Source organism: Asterias rubens, chromosome 4 (assembly GCF_902459465.1).
Source record: "Asterias rubens chromosome 4, eAstRub1.3, whole genome shotgun sequence".
Taxonomy (NCBI): domain Eukaryota; kingdom Metazoa; phylum Echinodermata; class Asteroidea; order Forcipulatida; family Asteriidae; genus Asterias; species Asterias rubens.
In genome coordinates this window covers 17,762,210-17,773,190 of record NC_047065.1, presented here as the reverse complement: position 1 = coordinate 17,773,190, position 10,981 = coordinate 17,762,210, and the positions used below count along the sequence as shown (strand labels likewise).

At 37.4% G+C, this 10,981-nt stretch overlaps 1 pseudogene; it reads right to left on the bottom strand.

Annotated features, from left to right (window-relative positions):
* Positions 1–2,294: 2,294 nt before the first annotated feature.
* Positions 2,295–2,630, bottom strand: LOC117289060 (annotated as a pseudogene).
* Between the last annotated feature and the right edge of the window lie 8,351 nt (positions 2,631–10,981).

Here is a 10,981-nt window from a genome sequence, read left to right as displayed (position 1 = left end):
GCATAAAATAACAAACCTGTGAAAGTTTGAGCTAAATTTGAAGTTGAAGAAAAAAAACTTGTCATACGAAGTTGTGTGCGTTTAGATGGTTGATTTCGAGACCTCAAATTCTAAATCTGAGGTCTCGAAATCAAATTCGTGGAAAATTACTTCTTTCTCGCAAACTATGTCACTTCAGAGGAGCCGTTTCTCACAATGTTTTATACAATCAACATCAGCTCCCCCATTACTCGACACAAAGGTTTTATGCTAATAACCAATAGTGTCCACTGCCTTTAACTTATGCGATGAGGAGTGTCGCCATCGTACCATCGTATGCAAAAAATAAATATCAAATGGATTAAACGTAATATGAAATTGTAATATGAAATTGTAATTGAAATTGTAAATTGTAATAAAAAAGTACATTACAAAAGTGCAATGGTCATTAAAAAAAACCATAAAAACAAGAAATAAATGAAGAATACAGCAGTAATTTAAAAAAATGATATGTAAAAACCAATTAAACAATAATACAGGTATGCAATTTAGCACGAAATAAAAATAACTTAAATGCAATGGACACTATTGGACACTATACAAGTTGTAATTCCCTTAGACAAATATTTTTTGTTTATAATAATAATGGTAATTCCGTACTTTTCAAACCGCGGGCGGAAGTGAATTTACGTCGCGCTTTTTTGCACACTGTGTCTATTAAGTGCCACCACTTCAAAGGGAATTTCGCTTAAAGGGAAGGTACACATTTTGGTAATTAATCAAAACAAAAATTAACTTAAAAACTGACTTGGTAATGAGTATTGGAGAGCTGTTGATAGTATAAAACATTGTGGGAAACGACTCCCTCTAAAGTAACGTAGTTTTTGAGAAAGAGGTAATTTCTCACTAAGACTTCTAGCTATAAGAAGTCTTTTATTCTTATCTGAAAGCACACAAATGCGTCCAACAATAATTGGGTTTTTTTTAATTATAATTTTCGCAACTCTGATGACCGATTGGGCCCAATTTCACAGGCTTGTTATTTTATGGTTATGATAGGAGAAGACTCGTCTTTGTCAATTACCAAACGTGTACCTTTGAAATGAGATTTTACATGTAAAACAGTTTGTAAGTAAACAGTCATAGGGGTCCTAAACCCCCAGAATAAAAACAAATCCATTAAATAATTTTATTTAGGTTTGAAAAGAAAGATTTTCGATCGCTTTTCGAACTACCAATGTCCAGAGAGAGAAAATATATATTTTTCTTAAAAGTTTCCCTCTGCAATTAAAAGCCTCACTGCCAAACCTAAATATAAAAAGTATGTGTCTTTCCTCCATGAGTCAAAGTGTCGCCTACAACAGATCACGGGATTAAACTCTCGGAATTTTTTAAAATTAGTTTTACAGCTGGAAAGTCGAGTCACTTTTAAACTTTATTTAGTAATTCAAGACTGAAATAAATTCGCAAAAATTTCATAATTTACGTTATCAATAAATATATATATATATATATATATATTTTTAACTCCAAGTGTAATGACATGAGCATTCCATATGGCCGTTATGGGCGTTGAGGTTTAACCGTTAAAAACGTCGTTTCTACAACTTCTTTGCGTGTGGTACGGAAAAAAATGCGTGCTGTCACTGTCCGTATGGGTTCTAATGTCTGTGAGTCGAAGACAAGCATCTGGTTAACCAGCGCCCTCAAGCGTTCGAGATAAATAGTTGTCTGCTGATGACAACTACCTCACAAAAATAGCGGAAAGGAAGAAAACACTTTGCGCGGTAGAATTTGACATCTTTCTTAAAATGGAGGTATACGGTTATCGTGCGTAGTATCGAATAGAAACTGTTATACGGAATAGGTGGGGATTAGTTAAGTTAGGGACAGTGAAGGAACACGCATGGAATTTCATCTTTCAATGCCATCAATGTAAGGGGCACTATGGGAAACTTTTGAATGGGCACTAAGGCCACAACCAGGGGCAATACATCACACCCCACGGCCTTCTTGGCTCAATTTAGATGATTCTTGCGGCTTTGTGTTTTAGGTTTTAAAAGGGTGGACTACCTGGTATTAAGATAGGAGCCAGACAGAGTTTGTTTTGGTCTTTATATGGACATGGGGAATGGTGTAATTTGGGCTGGGTTTCTGAGAAGTGGGTGGGGTCAGTAGGTCCCCTTAGATCCGCTCCTGCTATCTTCCTTCAGAATGTTGTGGTTGTTGCTCATAATTATTGTTGTTTTACTTATTATTGCTGCTGTTGTCGTTGTTTTGTTTATTTATTGTTGTTTTGTCGGTTTTTGTTGTTGTTGTTGTTGCTGCTGCTGCTGCTGTTGCTGCTGTTGCTGCTGTTGCTGCTGTTGCTGCTGCTGCTGCTGTTGCTGCTGTTGCTGCTGTTGCTGTTGTTGCTGCTGTTGCTGCTGTTGCTGCTGCTGCTGCTGTTGCTGCTGTTGCTGCTGTTGCTGTTGTTGCTGCTGTTGCTGCTGTTGCTGTTGCTGTTGCTGCTGTTGCTGCTGCTGCTGCTGTTGCTGCTGTTGCTGCTGTTGTTGTTGCTGTTGCTGCTGTTGCTGCTGTCGTCGTCGTCGTCGTCGTCGTCGTCGTTGGCGTTGTCGTTGTCATTGTTGTTCGTCTATTTGTTGTTGTTGTTGTTTGTGTAAAAAAAAAATATATTATATTATTATTCTTTTATATTGTTGTTGTTGTTGTTGTTGTTGTTTTTGTTGTTGGTGATATTATTGTTGATTTTGTTTGTAGTTTTTTGTTGCTGCTGCTGCTGCTGATGTTGTTGTCGTTGTCGTTGTCGCTACCGCTGCCATTTGCCTGAATCAGGTGATGACTTCAATTGTATCAAAACTATTGATAAAACTAGTCATTCGCTAAAGCACTTCATGTTATATGCAAAATGTATCCATACACAACTTTATGTCAACCATAAGATAATTCCTGTGACTTTTCTCCCAGTATTTTTCAACCTTTAAACTAATTTCAATAACAGTGTACACGGTTCGTTTCGAAACTGAATGGAACTGGCAACAAAATATATTTTGATTGCCATATAATGCTCCTATCTATTCCCGCTTCCTATAACACCTTACGATGCCAGAAAAGTCGCACGCACAAAAGTGTTATTTTTTCTCTCTTTCCTAATTTTTTTGGGCTCGCGATCTGACTCGGAGCTAGGGTAGATAAACGAGGTTTAATGATTTAATTGCATCTGACGACAACTTGTCACAAACATTCTGCAGTTTGCAAAGAGAGTCACGACAGGTCTTAATTGGAATCACTTTGCACGTGTCGGGCTGGATCAATGAGTTACTTGACAATGAGGAATGTGCATCTAAAGAGCCTTAGGGAGAACCTCAAGGGATGAGGAGAAAGAGGAAGAGACAGGATGGCTCTCTTGACATCTACAAGAAGCAAGAGAAGAATCATGAACTTTTCATCAGTTTCGCCTGATATGATAAAATATGAGCAAGGTTTCGGAAGTGGGATTTGGATGTGTGTGACGGCAGCGGTTTGAGTCAAAGCAAAGTGTGTCTTATTAGAATGAGTGTTTATAACCAAGCCGCATCAATGGGAAGTGGGAATGGGTAGAGACTAGAATATTGTGTTATCTATGAATATTCATCATGACAATATATTATTCATCAACTCATAAATGTTCATGTCTATTTAAATATAAAAACATTAAATTTGAAGTATTTGTCACATCTTAGATCTCACGCAACTAATTCTCACTTATGAGCCTATTGTCTTCTTATTATGAATATTAATTATTGTCTTCATCTCACATTTTCAATCATGAATTTAGTTATTATTTCACATAAACATAATAATCGAAACTTTAATAGTGTTTTTCGTGTTCGGTCATTATCAAAAATATTGATTTGGATTTGAACTTACATTCAAATTATTTATGTATAAAATAATATGCATGGTACATGTTGATGCCAGAGATTCGTTCAAATATTAATATTTTGTATTTATTTACATGTTCATATATAAAAGACTCCAAATATATTTGTTAAACGCTAAAAAATGCTTGTGATATTTCCTAAGCAGTGTGATGTATGTTCCCTCAGACTACATTGCTAGGGGTTCTACTTGTAATTCTTTTTCCTGTGAGTGCAACTCAAGAAGTGACTTTCTCGTCACTTGATATTATGTCAACGTTTTAATATTCAGGTCGAAAACATGCCGCGGATTACCATCAAAACTTGCCAGCAACTTTTTTTATTTTATCCCACGGATCTCAGGCTATGTTTCTTTGCGCTCCGGAGAAAAAAACAAGCCTAGCCGTGCATTTGAGCGGGTACGCTGAATCTGGGTCGTCCTTGCCGGGAGCTTGCCTTGGGCACGGCCCGGGTTCAGTAACCGAGAGAGGCCTTCCTCTTAGTAGACTCTAGCCGTGTGTGGTGATCGTAGGCAGGCAGGCAGACGAGGCCTAGGGGTGGCAAAGGAGAGAAATGTGGTGATACTGATTACTCTCTTTTTTCCCTTCTTACTTGGCTTGCTGGACTAGTGCAGATTTTCTTGCCCGATATCGCCCCTGCTCCATTTAGGCTATGCCATCTTTGGTTGAAGGTGAAGTATTTTTTAGAGACTTCTTACACAATAGCGACTCATTTTGATTTGTCTTCAGCGTTCTAAACAGCGTTGTATTTCCGCTAAAAATTGAAGTAATTTGAGCACTGCATATTGCGTAACTCATCTAACGGTTTATTCATAACTGAAATAGTTACCTTGGTAACAGGTCCTTTTCAATAAGATTGATATATTGTTTAGCACGGACGACGTCTTTCAATTTACATTCCATGGGGTAAATGAAGCCCTATTGTTGCATGTCCGCCCTTCATCCCGCCACAGTGAATGGGATGAAATTTATACGGTAACTTTAGTCATGACTCAACAAAGCAGCCCCGCGCCATGTTGGTTCGTTTCCTCCATGATTCCGCCTCTATACAGAGTGAAAATGGAGAACTAAGAGTTTCCATCTTAAAGAGTTTACGATAAATCTTTTTCTTGAGGATGATATTCCATAGATCATGAACAGATCGAATCTTGCCAAATCTTTTATATATATATATATTTCATGCGGGCTAAAACCGCGCCTGGGTCTTTTTTTTCCTTCAGTCTATGCCTCTCTACAAATCGGAATACTCTTTCTATCCGCCCCTTGGCTATCCTGATACGGTCAAATTAATGGCCAGGCTGGTATGGAAAAAAGCAGCCCTAGGCCATTCCGCCAACTCATCTTAAGCCGGTACGTGACCGCCTCCGGTTAACTTCATCATCCGACCGGCTTTGCAGATGGAGGCCTGCCAACATGCCCGAATGGCCGGCAGAGCATGGGCACAGGGACTTTTCTCAAGTTATTTATCCTTTTAAAAACCTGTGTTTTTTGTTTGCCTTCTCGTGTCTCGTTGTCTGTTGTTAGATTTTTGATGTTGTACATTAATGCAGAACATTGTGAGGCAGTTCTGAGTGGGTCCCTGTCTGCTTTTATCGCTTGTCATCCTTTACTACTCACATGCTTCATATATAAACCACCGCAGGGGCAAGTAAAGTTTTGTTGTATTCCAAACGAACTTTGCACAAAACAAACTTGTTAATTTTGCTCGGCAACAGAACGAGGAAAAATGACGGATGGCTAACTGAGTCTTTGGAGACATTATCTGGCATTTCATTAGCCAGCTGGTTTTAACCCACTAGGCAAGAGGCGCTTAATGGTGAAATTTGAAAGCTGTGTATGAGCGCAAGAATCCCGTCGGCTTAACCCCAGGCCTTGCCGACTAATCCAAACAAGTAGCCTGGACACTGCTGACTGTGGGGTCTCGTTTGAAATTTCTTTCAATGTTCCACAATGCCCCCTTTTCTCTCCCGCCTACATGACTAATACGCGCCTCAGGTTAAAAGAATGCTTTTGTGGCGCAATAGGGAAGAGGTTTGAGGGGAACTACAGGACATGAAAAACACACAGGCATCCAAAATACACCTGCGAAATCATCACGTCTATGCAATCAGACCCATGTGTCCCAACTAAAGTTTCTCAAGGAAAATTGTTTCCAGAAGAAAATTTATGAAAAGCATACCTTACAAGGCACACCTTGAAAATTCGAACCTGTTAATAGCTCATTTTATAATCATTAGAACCTGTTACGAGCTCATATCATTCGTATTTTGTTTTTGCCCTATCGCATGCTCGATGCAACAGTCTGTGAATCCTAAGTTGGGTAGGAAACGGGCATTATGCAGGTATAAAGAATCGAACCCACGACCTTACAGTATATACAGAGTGTTTTAATTTCTAGAAAGCTAGCTTGCCCAGAGGCGAGAGGTATCTGTTATCATTTATAACTTAAATGTGGAGTTTTGTCTAAGCAGCGTATCAGACAAAGAGAATAAACAAAACCAGACAAAGTATTTAAAAGGTTTATTTTTACATTAATATTCTGTGTTTTCCTTTATCAATCATTAAAATAATTCAAATAGGATTTTCCTCTCAATTAAAGGTCAAGTTTCATAATATTTCGGTAATTTTGTTATTTTGATACGAAGTACTCGAATAACACAATCCTCAACAACAAACCATAGAGCGATGCCTATAGACCATGTCAATGTTTCAATAACAATAGCCTATTATTAACTCGAGTGCATCTCTGAAACTGAAAGTGCATCATTCTTTCGTGGAAACTACAGATAAGATTCTCAACTGAAAACCCACACAAAGGTCATAAGTAGACTCATGTAAAGTGCTAAATAGTGAATTTATGAAACGAGTCAAACTGTGTATTTAGGCCACTGATAGGTTCTTTAAGACGTGGTGGCACCGAGTAAATGCTCAAGGGTTGTAGGCCTACGCGTCATGGGACAGGAAAGGGGGAGGCGTGACCTAAAGCACAGGAAAGGGGAGGTTGCTTTGCCTAGAGGATGGGTGGACAGATGTCTTGTATATAACTTGATGCTAAGATTTCTCCGGATCCAGAAGGGTATATGACGCAAAGCTTCATTAAAACACCCAGGGCTAGAAATCTGCTTAAAAAACCTTGCTGTTTTAAGAATTGTAAAGTGTTGATTTATTTCGCCATTATTTGAAGGACAAGTCGGTAGAGCAAGGATGTTTAAATACAGTTATAATTAGAAAAGTCTAAACATGAATCGGCAATTGCCCTCATTGTTGAAAACATACTGGCAGGTACATTATATGAAATTAGTATCCGTCTCAAATCGCTTGTTTTTCTTATCCACAAATTGCAGGCGTCAATTATTCTTCTGTTTTGAATTATTGTTTTTACACGTGCTGTTCTTTAATGGCACAACAAAAATTGTACTACATACAACTGACATAAGACTTGTTCAAAACAAGCTGGCTCAAGAAAAATAATGTCTTGAAGGAATTTTAAGTCAAATACAAAAGAAAAAACGTTAAAATATTACAATAAGCCTTGAATCATTAATGATATCATTGGTTTGCTCATGAATATGCATGCCTTAATGTCGGTCATTTCTGAAATTCAGATTTCCTCTATTAATTCTTTTACAAATATTTTAACTTCCTTCTAGAAGGTTACAAGAGTTTAAACACTTAAGAAGATTCACCGAACAGTCCGTACCGATTTGATAGACATTTGTTTTGACTTGTTTTATACTTGAACAGCTTATTTGTAAAGGTGTAAAAGATCTTCGGGATTGCAGTGTATCCAGACTAGGCTATTTAATAGTAATGTGTCATTGTCTTATAGTCACATGATGTAAGGTCAGGACATCCTCCTTGTTCATCTTGTCATAAGATCCTGTTTGGATAGACAGTCTGTAAACATACCCCCAGCTAGCCCCCCTCCCGACCCCCCCCCCTTCTTCCCGCTCTGCTGTCACCCCCTCCTCCATCCAAGACGAACTTTATTGTCGGCTCATCATAGAGCATTTGACACGTGCGCAGTTCATGTCCGAATGTTGGCGGGAACCTTTGAATACTAACAAGAAGAAGACTGGTCAGTTGCCAGGGGACCCAAAAAGGTATCAAATCAAGGAAATATTTACAGGCTACAAACTTCTTTGTATAATGGACCTTCATAATCGACGAACTTGTCATGCATATCACTGATGAAGGGCTTACAGATCCTTACAATTATTCCTTGTTTTAATGTTTTGTATTTATATTTCTTTTCTTTTCTTTTTGATTTCATGCAGACAGTGTTGAAAAAGACCTTCTGTAATCTACATAATGCCATTTGAATCCCTGACCCCAATAATAACTCAGCTCAACCCATGTATAAATAAAGGCCAACAGACTGTACAACAGTTTTACCCATGATTTCATGTTTATTGTTGGGTTTTGGTATTGTTTCTGCTAAGACACTAATCCAAAAGGGCATTCATATATCGTTAAGTTCATTCTCAAGAAATTGTTTGCCAAATAGCAAGACGACGACAACCCTAGCTTATTAAGTTTTAGTTTGGTTTAGGTATTACTTTGAAGTTCAAAGTGAAGGTGTATTGTTTTGTTTGAGTAGTTTTGTTTCACTTTGAAGTTTTATTATAAATAAAATAAATGTTGTATGGGTGTTTGCAAATAAACAAGAGTTTCCAATAGTTGGTATTTAAAAATGTTTACCTCTATTTTCGACCGGTTGAATATAAAAATTCAAATTCTACACCAATACAATCGAACCTTCGAATAATGTATTTAATATTAATCAAAAAGGAAAGCTTTGAAGAGGTTGAGAAATATAAGTTCCCCCTTAAGAATGTGTTCCCTTTATCAAAAGAGATTCCAGGTGCCTGAAGGTGATCCAATGAAACTTATGAAAACGAAAAGATATAAGTAGCAAAATTGGAAGAATTGGTTCCAGACGATTTATATTTTATCACTAAGTGATCATTATTAGATAGATCACTTACATGAAAGACATCTCACCGACACTTAAGACGTGGTAAGCACATCTTTGTGCACTACATGGCACGGGCACCCCAAAGGAATACTAACTTTCAAGATGAAGAGAAAAGAAAGATAGTTCAGAAGAAGATGGGTAAAATACAAACTGGTTTGGGGGTAAAAACAGACACTAAAGCCATCACGACAGCAAAGTGCAATAGATGTCCTGGAGTAATCGAAGATGAAAGTGCCGACGTATAGCCAGAGCACAGACAGGGGATCAAGTCGACGGAAGCCCCTCTCGCTCCCTCGATCGCCCCGTTATTGAGTCTCTACTCTGAAAGTCCGCGGTTAGGCCAAACGCGGCAGCCCTATACAAAAACGGATTTACTTCACAGTTCAAAATCTCTTCATAAAACTTTCATAGCCAATTAAACGAATGAAAATGGATCGGGTATCAAAACCAATTCAAAAGAAAAAGGACATCGAATTCAAATCAACGGGTGTTACGTGCGAGTTTTCCAATCATAGTTAATTATATTTCTCACCATATTAGATTTATAAATGCCCTCGAGGTGTTTTAAATACTGTTTGTAACTTTAAGCAAAAACAAGACTATTATAATATGAGCTACTCAGAAAGGGCAGCTTCACTGTATCCATTGCCCTATAAATCACAAAGTTGAGTTTGACAAGCGAGCAAGTTTCAGCGACCATTATCTCAAATGGTTTAGTTTGGTCACTTTGATTGGCTGTAACAACTTGTTATAGGGGGGGGGGGGGGGGGGGGGGGGTAGCAAATTCAAGAAGTAAGTGGTTTCATCAAATTGGAGCACGCAGCAGAGTGTACTGTTTAAAAATTCCCCATAGTTCCGGTTTTCTCAGAACCACTACCTCTCAAAAATAAAAGTTAACCCCGAATGTCACCCGCACGTTTATTTTATTTTTTCTAGTTAACAAAATTAGCTAACTTCCAATCGATGCTTACGGTATTCAAACAGTTAATAATGAATTATCTCCTAGTAATAATAAAGTTGCAGGGCAAACCTGTCAACAATAATTATATACATTCGTTAAATGAATTTTTCTCGATAAATTTGTCTGTGTTTGGCAAATAGCTGACCAGAAACGTTGCCCCAAACCATTCTACTGTATGAGAATAAAACAACGACATTCAGGGCAAGATTAAGTTAGGAAGGAGATTCCAAAGAAAAAATAAAACAATTTTTAGTAAACATTTACAATTTAATCCCTAGAGTGATTCTCATATGAATCAAAACGAATTGGAAGTTTAATGTATATGGAATTGGAAGTTCAGTGAAAAATACTTCACAACTATTAACTGATAAACTAATTCTGATAGTTAGTACCACTTCCTCAGTTTGGGTGTTTATTTAATTTATTATTTGAATTAAGAACAGTGAGTTTACGGACAATTTTTCAACTCTATATCGAGATTAAGTTTGTTTGGCGTTTTATTTTGTTGTTGAATTCACAAACGACAAAATGCAGGCCCGGTTATTAAATAAATGAGTGTATTTCAAAGACTAATGATTAACATTAATTAAAACCCCTTACATATCCTCACGGAAACAATAAAGCTTTGGATAAAGAGAAGAGACATGATTCGTTGCTTGGAAATGTAAAGTTTCATTTATATTTTACGAATCATCTCATTGGCTTTTAACTGTTTATCAGGAACCGAAATAAAAAAATATTACACACTAAAATTTGCCGACATGACTTTACTGAAAATAAGTTTTGCATAAAGTGATCGTTACCAACAACCCAGTGTTTTGATTAGGCCTACAGTCTAGTAAAATAACATCACAAGATTGTCTTGAGGCTGTCATTATAAAATATAAAAAACAAGAACACGAGGTCCGCCTTGAACGGGTCCCATTTCCAAATTCCCCATTAAACAACATTGAAGAATGTGGACATTAAAGGCACTATAGACACCTTTGGTAAAATTGTCAAAGGCCAGTATTCTCATAAATGACAAACCTGTGAAAAATTTGACCATTTGGTCATCGTCGAATTTGAAAGAGAATAATGAAGAAAAAATACCATTGTTGCATTACTTTGTTTGCTTTCAGATGCATAATAAAAGCCTTAAGAT